The sequence below is a fragment of the Taudactylus pleione genome, unplaced genomic scaffold (genome assembly GCF_031769625.1).
Source record: "Taudactylus pleione unplaced genomic scaffold, aTauple2 ptg000781l, whole genome shotgun sequence".
Taxonomy (NCBI): domain Eukaryota; kingdom Metazoa; phylum Chordata; class Amphibia; order Anura; family Myobatrachidae; genus Taudactylus; species Taudactylus pleione.
The window spans coordinates 1,469,106-1,490,925 of record NW_028285183.1 but is presented as its reverse complement, the minus strand read 5'-3'; positions in this window follow the sequence as shown (position 1 = coordinate 1,490,925).

Sequence of the window (21,820 nt, the reverse complement as noted above, 5' to 3'; positions counted from 1 at the left end):
ATCCAGTAAATAAGACTCCAGACCTAGAACATGTGGTTCCAAAGCACAAAGTATTATTCAAGTAAAAGTACAGCAGTTACATGCTATGATCCTCATATAATCTTATCGCAAAGAGATTATACAGACCCAAGTACAATTATACATACACAGCACTCTCTGGTCCAGATGTCAGGCATCAGCAAGAAACCCCTCGTCAATCAGCATTCAGCACAAAAACTAGAAACCCAGGGTCAGAGCACACATATTTATACCTCCCAGAAATAAACAACACAATAGAGAAGTTTGTTGCTAATACCATTAGTCCTAAAGGAGAGGGCATATGTTACAAGGCATTTAACAGGTTGATTCAAATAGACACAACCCAGCTTCTGACAACTGGGGGTCTCTGGTTTCCTGCCTCATGCAACATCCTAACAGTTGTTCATATTATGTACATTTTGTTGCTTGAAGTCTCTGCGGTCCATAAGTTGAGAATGCATGATGCGATCTCCACACCGATGGTACTGGAATACTGTTGAAAGAGTACGCATTAGTACAATACCAATCATGGCTTACTTATCATGTATATAACCTTAGTTGCCAAATAATCTTTATTTCACATAATGAACAAACTTAAATCTTATACTTTAAAGCTTATTAAACCTTTTATGTGAATATGTAATGTGTAAGTATGCGGGGTGTGATGTAAAGACGCTAGTTAACTTGGGGCAGATGATTGTGCATGAAGTTAATAAACAGTGTTTTAATACAGGATCTTATGCATTCACTAATATGTGATTAGTTAACAGCGCAATTGTGCGTATTAATGTGTGTATGAGAAATGGTGCACTTAAATCTCACTTAAACTAAGTGAACACCTAGCAGTGTGGAATGCTGAGCCCTATAGTTCCACATGCCCCCTCTCTCAGCAGCCCCCACCCTTCCCAGGCTCAAAAGTACAGTCCTTTGTTCTCCCAGGTTCTTGTGTAAATGCAAATTAGCACAACTTCAAGACGCAAACCTCAGATAATACTCTTGACTTTGAAGGTATTTTATTGTAGGAAGCCTGCTAATGTAAGGTGCTACAAACGACCCTCTTGCTGTATTCGAGCAGGGCCACCTGGAGTGAGAGCAGACATTATGTCCATGAAGATTGTCTACACAGGCTAGTTGTCATGTGGCCATTTGCTCTGTTTAGCTAATGCAATCCAACTTTGACATACTGTACAGCCATTTCTGAAATATATCCTTTAGGGGCATTATAATAATATACACTTTATCCAGATCACCAAAACTACGTAAAGTCATGAAATGGGCTTTTGGTGAATCGCAGTAACTTATGGCGATGGTCACAGATGCAATCGCATGATGCTAAGAGTAATATCGCCACATGTACTAAAGTGTGAGTTTCTCTAAAATGGTGCTTAGGCGGCCATTCACAAAATGGCGTCTTGCGATCTCATTTCCAAGATGGAGCCTTGCGGCCAGTCGCAAGATGGTGTCGCTGCGATTCAATTTTAAACTGATGTTGTCTCAGCCAATAATCCAGCTTTGACAGTCCACCCTTTGATAGCGAACAACATGCTATCACAATCTGATTTTAAAATATAATTTAGGTTTACATTTATATACTATTTAGTGTTATTATGGGATGGCACAAGGTGGTTCTTAATCCATCAATAATGTGTCTCTGAGTGGGGATATAAAACTACTAGTATACGCACACCACGGATCTTGGAAGATCATCTGAAAGGTGTGGGGATACACCAGTCCTAAAAAGGCAGTCTTGAAGGGGAATTGAGACTTTACATTATCTGAGGTGTTTTTAAAAATAACATTTCAATAATACATTCTATGCAGGTCTAAATATAAATACATTAAATTATATTATTTCCTAGTTCAGGGTTGTAATGCAGTTCTGTATTTACCTCTGTATTCATACAGACCACCATCATAATTTTGTTCTTTCATTTTACTATATTTTGACATTTTCCACACTTCAACACAATAGGAACACACCGGACCCATATGCCAATTATTATGATGACAATCAGTATAAGAATTAAGAATTTACCTATACTGGCGATCATTTCCTGGACCCATTCCCCTAGACCTGAGAACCATTTCACTGGCTTCAGCCATGAAACCCATCCTTCTATCTTCTCCCTTACTTCAGCCACTGAAGTGTTATGGTTCTTACGAAACTCCCATTTTAGCTGCAGAATTTCATACATCTTCCAGTCTATCACCTCCTTGGGGTCGCTGGTATCATTGGTGACATAGGTGCAACATTTTACTCAAAATTGGGTGGCCAACATTACGCAATACCCTCCAGTAACAACAGTTAAATAATTTAACACTATCCTGTGTTGCACCAGTTCTTTCTTGTACGCTTGCAATTCTCTCCCTATATACCTGAATGTGTCATCGTACATCTCAGTGATATTATTTACCAATTTAGCAAGTTCCTGAATATATCTAAAGTTTAATGTACCCCAAGCGATCCTGGTGGGATCCAATGCGACTAAAACTTGAAAGCCAATTGTCTCACTAATTAACTGAGTGCCTTTGTGCACATCAGCAGGTATTGTATTTCATTTGCCTCTGTATTCATATTGTGTGTGAAGATATGGTGACGGTGTGTTTTTATGTATACCAAGCATTTCAACATGTGTGAGGGTCATAACTTCTGGGACTATGCTTCCCAGGTAACACAAACCTTCGGAACTCGGGGAGAGCCACTTATACACTTTTCTTCCACATATAAAATATACATTATCAGGGAGAACATAAGGAATGGTATGGATCATTATCATTAAGCACATTTCCCTTGCAAACAATCCTATTTCTGGGTCTTCCATCTGGTACATGCAAGTTTCTGGCTGTAATATTTTAGCACAATAACCATCTGGCACCTTACGAATAATTTATTTGGTGGAACTCAATGTACAGTTGTATACCGATACCTAAAATGTTTCCCACTAGATTTAATTGAGCGTAACAGATCATGGTTTATGGACTCATTATCAGCTCTTTGTGAGAAGGTCATCATCTGATTATTCCTCACTTCCCAACTCCCGGGTTTATTGGAGTTGGTTATGTTTAAACACAAAAGTGATCTATCTACTTGGAATTGATATTGTTTGAAATGAGGTGGTTTGGATGAGAGAAATTTCCATCCAATGTTTTCCCTTTTTGTAATTCTAAAATTTCCATGATATTCAGTGGAAATGGCGCCAACCCTACATTATGCTGTCCCTGTGGCACATGTGAAAACACCCAGCAATCAGTTTGATTTAACACTTTGCCTACAATGCTATGATTATCCTCTAAAGGATACCCACCCCAGTATGGGTTATATTTAGGTTGGCACCGTTGGATACAGTTCTCATCAACTAGGGACCCACAAAGCTCACAAATACAGGAATCTTCAGACGATAAACCTCCACACCGTCCCCGAGTATCCGGAATGACTGCTCTCTTAACAATAACAGTACTAAGATTGGTCAGACACTCCCCTGAGTGGCATTGCACTCCTCCTGACTCCAATCCATCAGCACTGCCATCAGCTCCCATTTCCTCAATCGGTCTCCCATCACAGAAACTGGATATTCCTGAACCCACCAGGATGGTGAACACTCTAAAAGAGAATATGAAAATGAACACAGCAGGCCCGTCCATTGTCACAACTAGACCTGCAAATTTCTCTTAGTTCAGGTATCTCACTACAACCTTTTCAATCCTCCCGCAACAAGCTCGCGAGTGACAGGTCCACGCTATCAGCCTTGTCTCCAACTTGTTTCTCCACCGGTTGATTGACCTTTGTGCAGTGAGTGGAATGGACCGAGGTATCTCTCTCAGCCACCTTCAAAGATCTAGTACTTGTCAGCAGCACCTGGTACAGACCTTCCCACCGATCAGTCAAACAACCTGAACACAAGAAATTTCTGATCATAACATATTCTCCTGGTTCAACATCATGACAGTTAGTTTCAGGCATATCATGGGTCAACAATTTCAGTTTCTGCTGCTGTTGCTTTAACTGCTTACTCATTGATATAAGATACTTTACAGTTTCCTCGTTGTTACCCTTCAAGTCTTCCTGTGGACTTATAATCAAATGAGGTTGTCTACCGAACAGTATTTCAAATGGGGACAGATTTAGAGGGGGTCTAGGAGTGGTCTTTATGCTATGTAGGACCAAAGGTAACGCTTCTGGCCATCCTAGTCCAGTCTCTGCCATGATTTTACTTAACTTATTTTTAATAGTCCTGTTCATCCTCTCTACCTTGGTACTGGCTTGCGGTTGGTAGGGGGTGTGAAGTCGGCTATTAATACCCATCATCTTACACATATTTTGAAAAACATCACCTGTGAAATGAGTACCCCTATCACTCTCAATGATTTTAGGGATACCGTACCTGCATACAAATTCCTGAACTATTTTCTTGGCAGTAAAAACAGCAGTTTTAGTGGCCGCTGGGTAGGCCTCAACCCAATTAGAAAATACATCAGTGCACACTAATACATACTTAAGATTCCTGCAGGGTGGTAATTGGATGAAATCAATTTGTATCACCTGGAAAGGTCCATCAGTCGGTGGAATGTGGGATGGTTCAGTAGGGATCGCTTTCCATATGTTCTTCCTCAAGCAGGTCAGACAGGACATTGCTATCTTTTCTGCTTGTGAAGAAAAACCTGGTGCGCACCATTATGCTCTCACCAACTTGCACATACCTTGTTTTCACAGATGAGTCAGACCATGTGCTGCCTCAGCCAGGCTGGGATAATATGCCTTGGGGGCAACTGGTTTACCTTGTTCATCCCTCCAGAGCCCGGAGGACTCTTGCCCACATCCCTTGGACTTCCAAATGGACTTTTCCTAAATTGAACACAAATTTTGCATCTCAATTAATTTCAGCATATCAATTGTTTGGAAAGACATAATTTTTTCAGTGGGAGAAATTTTTTTTAACCCTGCTGCCCATTTTGCAGCTTAATCGGCTCTGTTGTTGCCCAGTGACACCGGGTCATCCTCACATGTATGGGCTTTACATTTAATTACTGCCACCACTTTGGGCAGTTGGATTGCTTCTAAACGATGTTTTATGTGTTGGGAATGTGCAACTGGTGTGCCTGCTGCTGTCATAAAATTTCTCAGATGTCGTAGAGCCCCAAAATTGTGCACCACCCCGAACGCGTACCTCGAGTCAGTGTAAATGTTAGCAGATTTGCCTGCTGCCAGTTCACATGCTCTAGTTAGTGCTACTATCTCTGCCACCTGGGCTGAGTGAGGAGGCCCAAGAGGTTTAGCTTCTATGATGTCATTTACAACAGCATAACCTGTACATAATTCACCTGTGTCTGTTTGTCTATGACAACTCCCATCCATATAAAAGTCACATCCACATTCTCTAAAGGTGTGTCATGTATGTCAGGTCTAGCAGTAAAGGTCTGATTCACATATTCCATACAATCGTGCATATCATTATTTCCGCTGATCTCACCTCCTGCCAGCAACTCGCCTCCTTCCACCCTTTGTACATCATGTTGTGCATATGGTAAATAGGTTGCTGGATTAAGTGTGCTGCAATGTTTAACAGTGATGTTTGCGGGTGCGATTAGAGTTAGTTCCCATTTGGTAAACCTAGCCAAAGAGACGTGTCTGGTTTGAGCTGAGTTCAACAGAGCAGATACAGCATGGGGAGTGTAGACAATCATATCATGACCCAATACTATGTCCTCAATTTTACTCACCAATAAAGCGGTATCTGCTACACTTCTCAAACAAGTGGGGAGTGATCTTGCCACAGTGTCCAATTGGGCACTGTAGTATGCTATGGGCCTACTGGCATCACCATGTTTTTGTGTAAGGACACCTGCAGCACAACCATCGGCTTCCGTACAATACAAATCAAAAGGTTTTTCATAATCAGGTATTCCCAATGCATGAGCTTTTGTCAGACTATCCTTAAGATTAAGAAAATCCTGCTCTGTTTCTGTTTATCACTGACCTGGTCACCCCTGTGTCTACAAGAAAAGGATATTCAGTACCAGCTACATGAACCATCATGACCGGTTCTGCCCTAGTACTTCCCGTTAACCTGACTATCTGTAGACTACAGGTATGACCTGACCCCTAGCATTGGCTACCATTCTCCAATAAAGCATTTATGGCCACAATTGGAGCTGGTGCCTGCTGGACATTTGCTGGTCTCTGTGCATATCCCTTATGGGGATGTCCAGGTCTTCCCTGATTTGGGTTTCCTACTCTTTTTACTGTTCAGTTTCTACTTAAGTGTCCTGTTTGTTTACAATTAAAACATGTTCGTGAATTGGGTGAAGACACGTGTTGTTGTGAGGTTTGAGCAGAGGGTAAAGGTGGCGGATATGGGTAAGGATAGGGAGGGTATGGGTGGGGGATATGAGGTGGAGGATGTGAGGTTTGTGAGTAGTATAGGACCTGTGGTTTTATAGGGTTTGTGGAATAGAGCTGTGTTTGTTGTTGCGTGGGGTTAGTGAGGGCATATAACTGTTCAGGAGTAAGTGTATGTGCAGATGCGAGTGTGTCTGTTGGCTGTGATGTTACCGTCATTCCCTCCAGAGCTTGTATACTGACAGCCATTAGTTTTTTGCTCTGGGTCTCTCTCTTCTTTGAGATGTTTTTATCATGTTCTATGGCAGATTCTATGAGGGTATCTATTGTGACTCCCCTCCAGCCAGGTTGTGAGGTCTGAACCCGAGTCTTTAAATTCTCTTTCAGACCGTCCATGAGTACCATGACTATCATTCCCCTGTGGTGAGTGCTGTACTGGGTGATAGCCTGCAGAGCCTGGTCGCAATAATCATCTGCAGATTCACTCTCCTTCTGCTTAATGGTGAAAATTTTGTTCCAGTTAACTACTACCGGAAAATATATACCCAATTGAGTTACAATGCGGGAAATGTTACCTTGGTTTACTTGGTCTGTTAAGGGAATGTCTGCATCCAATACACAATCCGTGAAAAATTTTGTCACGTCGGTATTGCGTGGTAGACAGGCCCTTAACACCACACACCAATCTTTATTAGTTGGCTCATGAGAATTACCCAAATTTCTCAAAAATCTTTGACATTTGGCTAGTTCCTTTTTGGGATTGGGGAAATCATTTATGATGGAATTTAGTTCTGCTCTTGTCCAGGGACAATGCATTACTACTTCCCTCATGGGAACTACACCGTTCGCATCTGCATTTCCATGCGGAACGGTTATTGTCCGAATGGGATGCAGACCGGCAGTGTTGCAACCTTTGACCTTGTTACCTGGCTGGGGGTTTAATCTGTTGCTGCTAAGTATGGTATTAACAACTTCCTCTACGGGTGGAGAGGGTGTTAGCACTTCCCTTACTGTTACTGATGGAGATGACGGCACCACTCGTGATTGTTGTGATGCAGCATCTATCATCTGTACAGCATGGGAAATGGCAGACATTACAATAGGCTCATCATCCACATCATGAACATTTTCTTTATAGTTGCTTGAGAGAGGGTACAAATTACTTGTTACATTTTTATGGGTATTTTTGGTAACTGTACTTGCACCTCCATCCACATAAGGTGGGGGTGGTGAGCATGAACTGCTGGCAATACTCTCCACAATGCTACCTTGCGGCACGTGCACGACATTTTGTGGCTCACCCGTACTGCAATTCAGCGTCACGGATGTATTCTCTGGCAATGCGCTTGCAATGCTAGTTTGCGTTGCTTGCGCATTTTTAAGCCACGCATCCCCTTCATGCTGCCACAACTTTAAACATTCATAATATTTGACCTTTTTCTCTGAGGAGCGCATGAGACTGATGTGATCCCGGACATTATCTAGTACATTTTTATCAAAATTACCAATTCTGGGAAACGGTCTAACACTCTTCATCATCATTTTAAACCATACATCACAATACCTTATCGCATAAGTACCGTAGTTAGTATGCATAATACGACGGGCCGATCCAAATGGCGCTTCCATTAGCAGCACATCATTGTCTAACATCTCTATTGTTTGCATGGCCCCCATTCTGAGACAACTCCTATGCTTTTCAATAAAGATTTAAACTGGTGAAAGACAATCAAGATACTTTCACTTACCAGAGGACGATTTAAACAGCAGCACCCACACACCTGGATAAGATTTAGTATGGCAACTTCCACACCTATGGAAGTTTAAGTCGGCTACTTCCACGCACCTCTCTACAACAAAGACAACATGTATACCTGCTACTGTGTATAGAACGGTAAGCTGCTTACCGAGCGACTAGCACTTAGCCCTTAAAGGTCATACAGTACCCTTAACTGTAGGGAACAAGTTACCCCTACCAACAAATACTCACTGTTACACACTTTTTCCTGCGCAGAAAAATACATGTTAACCCAGATATTGATAACAATTGAAAAACATAAACCTCAACGGCTTTATTTAAACATGTGGCTGCACAAACGGAAGTACGTATACGCTATTGTGCGACCAGTAACATACACAATAATGCGCCTACCACACAACCATATGACAACTTTTTAGCTGTGTACGCAAAAGTGCGTCTTTACTGTGTGCAAAACTGCGACTCAGCCATGTGCTCAATACTGTGGCACCCCTTTAAACGTTAGGTTCTATCAACAAAGGAAAACAAACTTTTTCCTCTCTTGTCCCTGGATTCCTTGGCTCACACGAAAATGGATAGCGATCTTTCAGCACAAAGCGGTTGCAGGTAAACCCTGCATGTGGCCACTCCACCCTTTGCTGAGATATCGATAACCATATGTGCCGTGTGAGTAGGTAAGTTACTTCACTATAAGCCCCCAACTAAGGATACTGCCTTTGAACCTCTATATACACCTGCCTATACCTTCTAATATCCTTCCTATAACCTCTAAGGATGGCGCTAATTTGCATACGCAGTCATCCAGTAAATAAAGACTCCAGACCTAGAACATGTGGTTCCAAAGCACAAAGTATTATTCAAGTAAAAGTACAGCAGTTACATGCTATGATCCTCATATAATCTTAGCGCAAAGAGATTATACAGACCCAAGTACAATTATACATACGCAGCACACTCTGGTCCAGATGTTAGGCATCAGCAAGAAACCCCTCATCAATCAACATTCAGCACAAAGACTAGGAACCCAGGGTCAGAGTACACATATTTATACCCCCGAGAAATAAACAGCACAATAGAGAAGTCTGTTGCTAATACCATTGGTCCTAAAGGAGAGGGCATATGTTACAAGGCATTTAAAAGGTTGATTCAAATAGATACAACCCAGCTTCTAACAACTGGGGGTCTCTGGTTTCCTGCCTCATGCAACATCCTAACAGTTGTTCATATTATGTACATTTTGTTGCTTGAGGTCTCTGCGGTCCATAAGTTGAGAATGCATGATGCGATCTCCACACCGATGGTACCGGAATACTGTTGAAAGAGTACGCATCAGTACAATACCAATCATGGCTTACTTATCATGTATAAAACCTTAGTTACCAAATAATCTTTATTTCACAGAATGAACAAACTTAAATCTTATACTTTAAAGCTTATTAAACCTTTTATGTGAATATGTAATGTGTAAGTATGCGGGGTGTGATGCAAAGATGCTAGTTAACTTGGGGCAGATGCGTGCGCATGAAGTTAATAAACAGTGTTTTAATACAGGATCTTATGCATTCACTAATATGTGATTAGTTAACAGCGCAATTGTGCGTATTAATGTGTGTATGAGAAATGGTGCACTTAAATCTCACTTAAACTAAGTGAACACCTAGCAGTGTGGAATGCTGAGCCCTATAGTTCCACATGCCCCTCTCTCTCAGCAGCCCCCACCCTTCCCAGGCTCAAAAGTACAGTCCTTTGTTCTCCCAGGTTCTTGTGTAAATGCAAATTAGCACAGCTACAAGACCCAAACCTCAGATAACACTCTTGACTTTGAAGGTATTTTATTGTAGGAAGCCTGCTAATGTAAGGTGCTACAACTGACCCTCTTGCTGTATTCGAGCAGGACCACCTGGAGTGAGAGCAGATGTTATGTCCATGAAGCTTGTCTACACAGGCTAGTTGTCATGTGGCCAATTGCTCTGTTTAGCTAATGCAATACAATTTTGACATACTGTACAGCCATTTCTGAAATATATCCTTTAGGGGAATTATAATAATATACACTTTATCCAAAGCACCCAAACTACGTAAAGTCATGAAATGGGCTTTTGGTGAATTGCCGTAACTTATGGTGATGGTCACAGATGCAATCGCATGATGCTAATAGTAATATCACCACATGTAATAAAGTGTGAGTTTATCTAAAATGGTGCTTAGGCGGCCATTCGCAAAATGGTGTCTTGCAATCTCATTTCCAAGATGGAGTCTTGCAGCAAGTCGCAAGATGGTGTCGCTGCGATTCAATTTTAAACTGATCTTGTCTCAGCCAATAATCCAGCTTCGACACATCTCTCTCCTACATTTTGCCTCCAAACTCCATGAGCATACTGTATACATCCAACTTACCACCTTTCTTTCTTCCCACTACTGCTTGACCCATTGCAATCTGACTTCCATCCTCTCCACTTCACTGAAACGGACCTTATAAAATTCAGCAATGACCTAATTTCTTCCAAATCCAAGGGCCACTACTCTATGCTCACTTTTTTGCTGCTTTGACACTGTGGACCACCCTCTCCTCATTCAAATCCTTCACTCCCTAGTTCTAAGTGATACTGCCCTCTCCTGGCTGTCCTCCTACCTCTCTGACTGTTCATTCTCTATCTCCTTTAATGACTCCACTTCCACTAACTTGATTACTTTCTCCCACTCCCATCTCCAAGTTTTTGCCTGTGCTGCTCACCACCTTTGGAATTCTTTCCCCCTCTCTATCAAGTGCTCCACCTTTCTAATAATCCCATCATGAGCTTCTCCTTCTCTTACTTATACTCTCATTTACTCCAAACTCTCCACAACAGCACCTAACACTTGATTGTGGCACAATAAAGTGTACAGTATATGCTGATCCAAACTGTATCCTTTGTGGGTTCCTGAAGGTTGGTGCAAAAACACTACAATGATAATGGTAGTTACCAGCAGCAGGATACATTTTTTGTGACTGGCAAACTGTGATTGGCCTGCTGGTGCTGATGGGTATTTTATTAGTTTTATTATGTAGATATTAGATATATATTGCATGTTTTTGCTTTTTTTTCATACATGAGATGGGGAGTTGTTCCTGTTGTCTTAAGGTGCGTACACACTAGACAATATTCTCCCTGAGCGATATTGTGTAGTGTGTCCCCGGCAGGCTGTGCTAAATGTCATTCGTGACATTGAGCACAGCTGCTGAACGATATCATTAACGATATCATTCAGCGCCGGCTCTCTCCCCCATTCCCCATCATGCAGCAACCTGATGAGGTCATCAGATTGTGCAGCATGTTCAGGCGATGGACAATGTAGGAAACGACCAGCGGGAGTGCGCATCGCTGGTCGTTTCCGACATAAAAGTGCACAATTTGTACACGATTACTGAGCAATTGTATGTTTACGATGTTGTAATCGTGCAGTCGCTCAGTAATATCGCCCAGTTTGTACCCACCATTAGAGAGGCTTATTTACATCTAATTGAAGCCTAAGAGTGAATAAGTGTTTTGCAAGTAAAACAATTCATTAAATACATAAGTGTATGCTTATGTTACAAATGACTAACATAGCTCTGGTAACATGCTGCTGCTGCTAACCTGCATACACATTGTGATGGATGGAACTTTGCTTATGCCTGCAATTACAGCATAGATCTTACTCAAAATAGGGGAACTGCTATATACAGCTCTCAACATCTTCATAATGGTGTTCAAAGATTCTCTAGTACTATCGAGTACTCACTACTGGATTCAAGGTGTTCATTGGAAGATTCTACTAACAATAATAGTCTAAAGATCATAGAAGAGCAATGGCCACAACTTCTTATCCAAATATCTTTTTTTTGAAGCAGTGATAATCCCATTCTCTGACTACAAGACTAACTATTAAACATTGACTTACATTTTAAAATCTACATAGCTCCCCTTAACTTAAGGTGTCACTGCTAATCTCATACCATAGATCTCTGGCTGCAGAGTAACACACTGTTAATTCCTAACAACCACCATATTGCCTTAAGCAATAACTACACCCTCCAATTAAAATTAAGTATTGGGTAAAGTTCACTGAGATAAATTAAAATACAGATTATTTTCCAAACTGTGGCAGACCCCCATGTTTTGGTCTTAAATCATCTTCATGTTTTAGTTTTAGCAAAACCACCCTCAAATGTTTTGGTTTTGCATTTCTTTAAAAATTGATAAAAAAACTGATTTTGCTTCGACGGTATTAATTATTAACATCAATAACATTCATTTCAGTTACAGGCTCTGTTTATTGTAAATGGCAGCAAAGGTCTTCCCCATACAATTTGTACTTCATTTTAATGAACATTTGTTTTTCTACATTGTTTGGAAGTAGCCTCCTACACTGATTGCTCATTCTTTTCAAGTACATAGTAGATGGTGAGCAGATTAAGTACGCCAATGCTAGTTTATACAAGTGGCTCCAAATTGCCTTTTTTTTCCTCCCAGTGTTCAAAGGGTGTGTGCATGAGATACTAATTTGTACATCATCATTAAAATGATCCTCAACCATTTAATTGATGCTTTCTGTATCAGATTGAGTCACGGTAGAGGTGTCAATGTATGTGGGCATTTCTTTTAAGCCTGACCAGATGTCATCATTTTCACTCTGGTGTGCTGAGTTGACTCATTATCATCACTAGTGGATCTCTTAGAAACAATCAGTTTTTGTCTGACTGCAGCATTTGCAGGATAAACTGAAGCAGGAGACTTTGTGTCATGTGCCACTTGAGCTAACAACTTGCCCGCAAGGACATATTTATATCTATTAAAATCTGTGTGAGTTGTAAAGAAAGATATTACATACTGCTTAAACCTTTGCTCAGGCATGGTTGCCAAAATGTAGTGATCCAATTGCAAAATGTTGCAAACCCTTTGTTTATGGCAAAACGAAAAGAAACTTAATCTACAAGACCAACACACTAAGGGAATAACTTAGTTTCATCTCCTTCATTTTTTCTAGCTACTTTTCAGTAGTTTAAATAATGTTATGACCTGTCTAAACTGAAGTTACAGGTTACAATTTCAAATGGTTTCAGTAGCTTGCATAAAACTGAGAGTATCCTCCAGTGTGCTGCAGTAGAGTGATAACATGTCACCCCTAACTCTATGTCAAGTTTTGATGTATATGTTTGAATGACTTGTTGCTGTTCATTCAGTTGCTGAAACATATAAAGTGTGAAATCCACCAGGCTACTAATTCTTGCTTCAAGTGGTGGCATGGCAAAATGTTTGCAGCTGTGGCAATCTTCTACATATGGTTACTACTGTAAATGACAAACATGCTCAGACATTTTATGGGCCAAAGCCAGCATGTCTGGCATGGAGCTGTCATTGAAAAAAAAAAGTTCTGAACCACTAAGTTCTTTGTGTGTGCAAAATATGATTTGCGTTGAAATCCACCTAGTTTTAATGATCATACAATGTTATTTGCACTATCAGAAATTACAAATCCTGAGGAAACTCTTCATATGGTAAGCCATTTTGTTATCACATGCCTGAGTTTATCCAACAGATTGACACTGGTGTGCTGTGAAGTGAATAATGCAAAGACTAGACTGCTTGTAAATGAGCTGGTGCTGTGTGATAGATACAGTACTGCTGCCCGGTGGGCTGTTACAGTCAGGCAATTTTTAGTTTGACTAGTAGTGTAGCACTTGTCCAGAAAACTATAGTTAAGTGGATAATTGGTATAATCAGGGCCGTCTCTTCCATTGGGCTTGTTGGGCAGTTGCCCAAGGGCCCAAAGCATCAAGGGGCCCGCCAACCCCGAGCCCGGAAGCTGCAGCCAGTTGGTATATTTTATAGATTTCTAAAAGTACTGCATTCCGCAGTGTTCCCACCTCCCCATGATGAGTACCATCCTCCCCCCACCTGCCGCGTAGTCTGTGTGGCAGGGGTGGATTATGAAGCTGGCCCACTTCCTGCTGGCCTGGCCTCCTCTCTCTTCAGTGGCTGCACTGACAGCTGTGCTTAAGGCACTGCTCTCTCTGCATGCAGCAGCGGAGGTTAGGGCTGGAGATGTCAGTCTTGGCACTGTGACTGATGATACCTAGCATGGCACAGCGCAGCCTCTAGGGCCACCGTGCATGGCCCCACCCCCTCCCATTTTCACTTATGGTGGCTTGCAGCTGAAGTGCTGTGGGACCCCTGCTCCTATTCAATGCCATCCTTGGGGGGGTGAGCCTGTACTGTGGTGCTCACAACCTAAAACAATGACCCAGCCAGCACAGGGCACTACACCAAGACTGAACCTCCCCGTCCTGATTACCTGCTCCTTGCCTTAGTCACTGCCTTTATTACAGGAGAAAGAAAAGAAAAAACAGGTACCATGGAGGCACTCTGTATATTGGGGGGTAACTCAGGGGCACTTTGTGTATGGGGGTAATATGGAGCTGTTGTGTGTACTGGAGGTTAAATGGGGGTGCTGTGTGTACTGGGGGTATTTATGGGGTACTATGTGTACTGGGGGTAATACGAAGGTGCTGTGTATACTGGGGGGTAATATGAATGTCCTGTGTGTACTGAGGACTAGTGTGGGGGAGGACACTGTATACTGATAGGTATTATGGGGGCACTGAGGAATATTAGGGGAGGCACATATTGAGGGGTATTAAAAATGTTTTGGGCGATCCTGGGCAGTTACAGAAGGTTGGCTAATCAGATGCATATGTAGCGCAGTATGGCGTATTATTGGAGTGACACAGGCATGTTGATGAAAGTGGCTGCATACAGAGATGCTGAGTTTCTCACACTGGAGGCCATACTCAGACGGGTGATCTGCACCTAGCATAGGGCTGGTGCAAATATTATTTGTGCAATTGATGAGTGGCATGTACAGAAGCACAAAGCATGATTGTAGCATCTATAGACACTGACAGTGGGTGTCTCAGTCCTTGCACATTTGGGCACATGGATGTACACCAGGGAGGGGTATTGTAGTGGCATTAGCATAAACTCGCAGATTCAGCAAAAAACACAAGGAAAGCAGCAATTGCATCCAGCTGAAATTAGTCCCTATGAAGAGGAAGTATCCCGCCCCTTCACAGACCCCACCCCTTCTACAAACCCGCCCCCATTAGGGCTGCTTCTAGAAATTTACCAGGCTGGTTTCCCATCCCAATCCGCCTTTGCTGTGTGGTGTCCAGGACTGGAGGATCCATCATCCTGCTCTGTCTCAGCCTCCTCAAGAGACTCCTCTGCCAGCCACTGCCTCGGTGACTACCAACCCAGCCACAGGCGCACGCACCCACCGCACTGCAAAGGTAAGGGCTGAATCAAATCACCGCGCAATCCTATAATTATAATAACATGACAAAATCTCAGTTTTATGGGGCTTATTGCTGCAATAGTACCAAATCATACTATAAAATGGTATAATACCATATTCTAGTATGATATGGTATTATTGCAGCAATAAGCCCTGTCATCATAGTGAGATTCTATCATGTTATAATTATAGGATTGAGCAGTTTTTTTATATTATTGCAGCTATAAGCCCAGGGGCTGTGTGAGAGACATTACTGTTCATACATGGCAGCCTATCTCCAGTGCTGCAGCTGCTGTGGGAAATTGATTTACATGTGTGGAAAAATAATTGCAGGTACATCACATGATTTGACTGCAACTCCACTCTGGTTACTAGGAGCAACCACCAGCGTTCCAGCACCTGTGTTTTATATATAAGTCATTTTGGGTAGCTGTAGCAATTATCCAGACAGAATAAATTTTTTCCCATGAATCGGTGGGTAGGGGCCCTGGTGCTTTGCTTTGCCCAGGGCCCACACTGCTGTTAAGACAGCCCTGGATATAATGGCCTTTTCTAGGCAAAGAATAATTTTTTGTTTAATGTCCAAGTACAGGAGAGGAATAGCTGTTCTAGTAAAATAGATTAGTGATGGACCTCTATAGCTTGAGTGATCCACCATGCAACAGGATGAGCGCTTTAATATATATTTATGTATTTCCACTTGCAAATTATTGTTTCACAGAGTATTGTTGTGTGAAACTACTAGTCTTCTTCTTTGTCCCAATCTGTGATGAAGATACACCCCCATCAGCAGCTGCCCTAACACACAATGATTTTTCTTGGGAATCGGTGAGTTAGTTTGTCTTTCTCAAATTGGATGCATGACTATCTCCAATCATTAATGAGAAGGTTTATGATGAAGGTGTTGGCGATTGGGATTGCATATGCTATCCATTCTGCTGGTAGCTGATGATGTACTGTTATTTTATAGGATTTTCCATATTTTGATAAATAACCTGAATTGATTTGTTACAAATGACACAACAGGGAGTAGGTGCCTAGATGATTAATTTCCCTACCTCTAGTAAGCAGGCCCACCAAGAGTTGTGCTGGGCCCGGGTGACAGGGGGCATGGCCTAATTGCGGGAGGCATGGCCACACCCCCTTAGGGAAAAAAACTCAGAAAAAAAACACGTGCTGGGAGGGGGGCGCTGGGAGCCCCTCAGCCTGGTGCACAGCCAATGGGGGGTGCGATCAGCATGATTGTTCCCCCCATAGGCATAGGAGAGAGCTCAAGCTGCTGCTTAGCAGCTGCGAGCTCTCTCCCACTGCAGCCCAGTAGCCAGCAGCGTGTGCTGGGCTGCTGTCATGTAGAAAGGAGGGGGGGTACCGGGCGACTCCAGCAATCCCGGGCTCGGGTAATTTTTACCTGCCCCCCCTCTTGGTTGGCCCTCCTGCTAATAAGTTTCAAACAACAAATGCTACAGCTGCCTTCACAAATGTTTTTAGAATTTGCACTAAAATAATTCCACATGGAAGACGTGGATTTTTTAATCTTTTGCCCAGGCATGCCAAGATGCTTCTTCTTATCACTGGCAAAAACTACTGCCACTGGCAGCTTATTTACTTTGACACAAACAACAACATTCTGTTGAATTTCATTGGCTTTTTATTGTTCCACACTTCATCATCAACATCCTCATTTTTTTTCAGATATCCAGTAGCCCCCAATTCCTGTTGCAATTTCAAAGTAGCATTCTCAATTTTTATATATAAACCATCATCATTACTTTTATTACTACTCATCCTTTCCTTTACAGAGGGTTTAGATATGGTAGAAGCAGACTTCAGTAGGATTACAGTGTTAGAAAGAGAATTGTAAGACTTACACATTGATCTTGGGCACACCCTTAGGGGTAAGTTTACTAAAGTGAGAGTTTTTAGAAGTGATGTTGCACATAGTAACCAATCAGATTCTAGCTATTATCTTCTAGATGGTGCTAGTTAAATGTTAAGTATAATTTGATTGGTTGCTATGGGCAATATGACTGTTAAAACTCACTTCTAAAAACTCGTAATTTAGTAAATTTACCCCTTAGACTCTCCTCAGAATTTGTGAAGTTTGTGAACACATAATTTGTTCTTCAGCTTTAGGCCTGTATTCAGTTAGCCACTATAATTTTGCCACCGTCGGCACAATCTACTTTTTGCCTACATCGCATGTTTTGGATGCAGAAATTTATTGGGCGTGCCCCTGCTACTCGCCCCATTCAATTCCAAAGGACGCAAAAACGGCAAGCCGTGATGACGGAACAGTTCTTAAGTTATTTCAATAGCTTCTAAATAGCGACTTTGCACAAGTGGTGTAGAATGGCATAAAGCAGTATTTTTTGGAGATAAGTAGTCCTGTAAAATTTGGGGTACTTCAAAATGGATGCTAGTATATTTTAAAGTCACTAAAGGGAAATTAAAAATATTGTGAAAAACCCACCTGTTGCAAGCACCTGCAATCAAACAAAACACCTCACCCCTACTTGCAGACCCCCCCCCCCAAGTCTGTTTCGGTACTTTTTATGTTTCTACCCCAACTTTTAACTTTTCACCCCTATTTTCAAAATAATTTTTTAGGGTCTCCCTCACTTTTTTTTTAGGGATCTTTTGATGCAGTTATCCTTTGGAGGGCTGCCCAAGGGTACTGAGTAATTTTCCAATGTATGCACCCCTAAACCCAATTCTGCACTTTTTTTCTGCCTGCTATCATAGGCAAATCTTTTCCACCTATTACATTGCATTGATTTTTCGTGTATGCAAAAAGTGTTTGCAATTGAATAGGGCGAAAAGTTTCTGCCTGGCAAAATGATGTCACCCACGATACTTTTCCGTGGATTCAGACTTTTTGCTGCTAATTGAATATGTCCCTAAGTGTCCTTTTTTTGCACTGATTTGCCTTTTTTAGTTTCAGAGGTGACACATGTAGATTCAGCGCAAGAAGGTGGTGCATGTCAGGTTATAGAAGATGCTTGGACTGTATTCGTTCCTGGCTTTTGCAGTAGGTATTCTATGGCATGAAACAGCAGTTGCAGCACCACCACTCACACATAAAGGCCATGGTCTGAACCCTTTCCTTGCTACTGTGTGTGGTGTATGGAATGTTGCCAATTTTACAATTTTTCAGCAGTAAATTTTCCCTTTATCTTTAGAAGTAATTTTTTTTTCTTAAATATTGTCAAACACTATCTAGATTTGGAGTACACTTTCTTAAACCTTCTTCATAACCCTTGACCATCTTTTGAAGTAGATGTTGAAATACCATGACTGCCAGCACTAGTACTGGAATGATCCTGTTCTTCTATAGAGTGATTCATAATTGTTTTATACCAAGACAGTAGTACTCTCTAGACCTAACTGTGACCATATCAATGAGATAGGGAAATGAGAGGGACTGTTATCTTTACCATGCAGTTTTATTAAAAGACTTGAGGTGTTTTTTTACATCATACAGTATAAAAGGGTTTTTTTTTGCACTTTTTTTATTTTCTAGTACAGCTGACAGGAAAATTAATACAGTACATCCAGCTGCACAAAAGTCAGACACTCTTGAAGTATGATTTAAAATGAATTATAAAAACCTTCAGTTTTTGTTAGACACCAGAAAAAAAATGTACTTTGTATTCAGGGGTGCAGCTGATGGGGTGATGGCCACACCCAATAAGTAGATTAAAATATGCTACTTCTCCAAAACACACACACTTAAAATATAATTTAAATAGAATACTAAAAGATTTTGAATGCTTTTTTGACAAAATATATATATATTTTTTTACTTATTTTGGGGAACACAGCCACCCCCAGTAAGTAGTGCAATATACACTGCCTTTCAAAAACACACTAATGAAATATGATTTAGAATATTGTAAATTGAATTAAAAAATACTTAAAATATTTTTTGACTCCAGAAATTTTTTTTTTTAAATTCCACTTTAATTTTTTTTGGTGTGCAGATTCTGTGATATGACCACACCCAGTAAGCACATTAATATGGGATGCAGTTATTATGCCAGTGGATGGGTTGCCAGCTGTCAAAATACTGATGCCACAATTCCGCCGCGCGGGCATAATGCCGACGCCGATATCCCGATGGACATCAGGATACCGGCATCGGCATCTCGACCGCCGGAATCCCGAACGTCCAGATGGCGGGTAAGAATGAAGGTAAGCCAGGGATGGGGGTGGTCAGGATTAGGCACCCCCAGGGGGACATAGGGTTAGGCACCCCCCTGGGAGTGTGACTGTTATCGTGTGGGGAGGGGGGATAGGATTAGGCACCCCCGGGGGAAGGTTAGGGTTATGCACCCCCCCAGGAGACTTAGGTTTAGGGTGCCGGAAGGGGGGTGAGGGTTAGGCACCACTGGGGGGATTAAGGGTTAGGCAACCCCCGGAAAGGTTAGGTTTAGGCACCACTAAGGGTGGGTTAGGGTTAGGGGGGTTGGGTAAGGTTAGATTACTTACCTGCAGTTGGGCTTCCGGAGGTGGAATTTGAACTGGCGTCTAAAGCGCTATCGGTATTTCAATACCATTGCCATTAATATATGCTGCCTCTTCAAAACATAAACTCATAAAATATAATTTAAAATGAGTACAATTTTATTTATTTTCTTGCACTTATTTTAGGGAACATTACCACACCAAGTTAGTACAATAATATACGATGCCTCTACAAAACACAGTTTAGGCACTAGGGGGAAAGTTAGGTTCAGGCATCGGGGAGGGAGGGTTAGGGTAGGGAGAGGTGGAGGGTAAGGATACTGACTGACAGGTATCGGTATTCTAACTCTGTCAGAGTGCCAGCATCCTGTACCAAACCCCTTGAAATATGATTTTAATTTGATTATTAAATACAAGTTTAAAAAAAAAAAAGGAAAATATTCAGCTCACTGAGACACAGCATAGTATTTTTTGGACAGCAAAGCTTTAAATAACATTGTCTCTGCCCTCATACACAAGTAACAATATATACTGCAGTGTAGATAGATATCCTTGTGAAAAACAATTGTAAGTAAATCTTACTCTGGGGCATATTCATCATACCTTAAAACTCTCTGGAGGTAATTAGGTTTAGAACTCGCATGGAGTTTTACCTAATTACTGGAGGCATTCATTATTCCTCCTCCCCATAACTATCTATTTCGAAAAGCTGATATTTTTGCAATGACAGCTTTTCGGGAAATAGTTATCTCTATCTACACTAACTTACCGCAGCTGGAATCCGTTCTGCGCATGTGCTGTTACATTCGTAAAGCCAGCGCATGCACAGCACTGCCTACAGTGGCGGTAAGTTTGCGTCCCCCCCAACCCCCCCTCCCCCCCGCTCACCTCCCCTGCCATCCCCGCACTTACCTGCCCGCTGCAGTGCCTCCGGCTCTGGTGTCTGTGCTGTCACGTGTTCACTCAGCAGCACAGTCCAGTTTAGAAAAAAAATTATATATTTTTTTCCAAACTTTATTGTGTTCTGCTGGGAGAACACATGTCTGCACAGCCCCAGGAGCCAGAGGACGGACCAGAGTGTCGGAGGAAGACATCGGGGGACCTCACTAGCTGGAAGCAGGTAAGTGTCAACTGCTATTTGCCACTTCACAGTGGCGAATAGTAACTCCATCAAATTCCGAAAATACATATTTTTCGGAATTTGATGAATACCATAATTTCCATATCCCCATACTAATGTACTAATGTATGGGGAGTGTTTAAATGAATGCAGGCGGACTTAGCCAGGATATATCAGTGATATCTGCTGTTCTAAGTGTGTTCATGAATACTGAAATAACGTTAATTAAGGAAAATGTCCTTAAAAACTTTATTTTAGTGTTGGTGAATAGGCCCCTCAATGTTTACTTCTAACAAACATACACTAGAGCCTGTTTGCACTGGAATACAGGTGACACTAGTGTCTGATAAACAAACACACAGTGAAAGTGGTCTGTAGTTTGCAATTAATTGCAATTGCTAGCTAACAAATGTACACAGTGACAAAGATACTAGCAGTCTCTTACACCCATACCGCCAACTCCATCTACCTATAATGCTCTGTAATCCGACAAAGGTGGGCAAAAAGCTGTTGTAGAACTACACATCCCAGCATGCCCTGCCACAGTTTTGCTATTTAATCATGCTAAAACTGTTGCAAGGCCGCCTATTGCCCACCCCTGCGTCTGATGACATCAATTAAAGCATAACTACGTCCCACAACCTCTCCATACACTCTCCTGTGTGAAATGGTGCCTTTTACTGGACATTTATTAGGGACAGTGGAGATAAGTAGTGCCTGATATATTTACAGCTGCAGCAAGCTAGAGTCAACTGTTATTTAATTAATCAAATTCATTTTTAAATAACTGCTTGGTAAAAAAAAACAA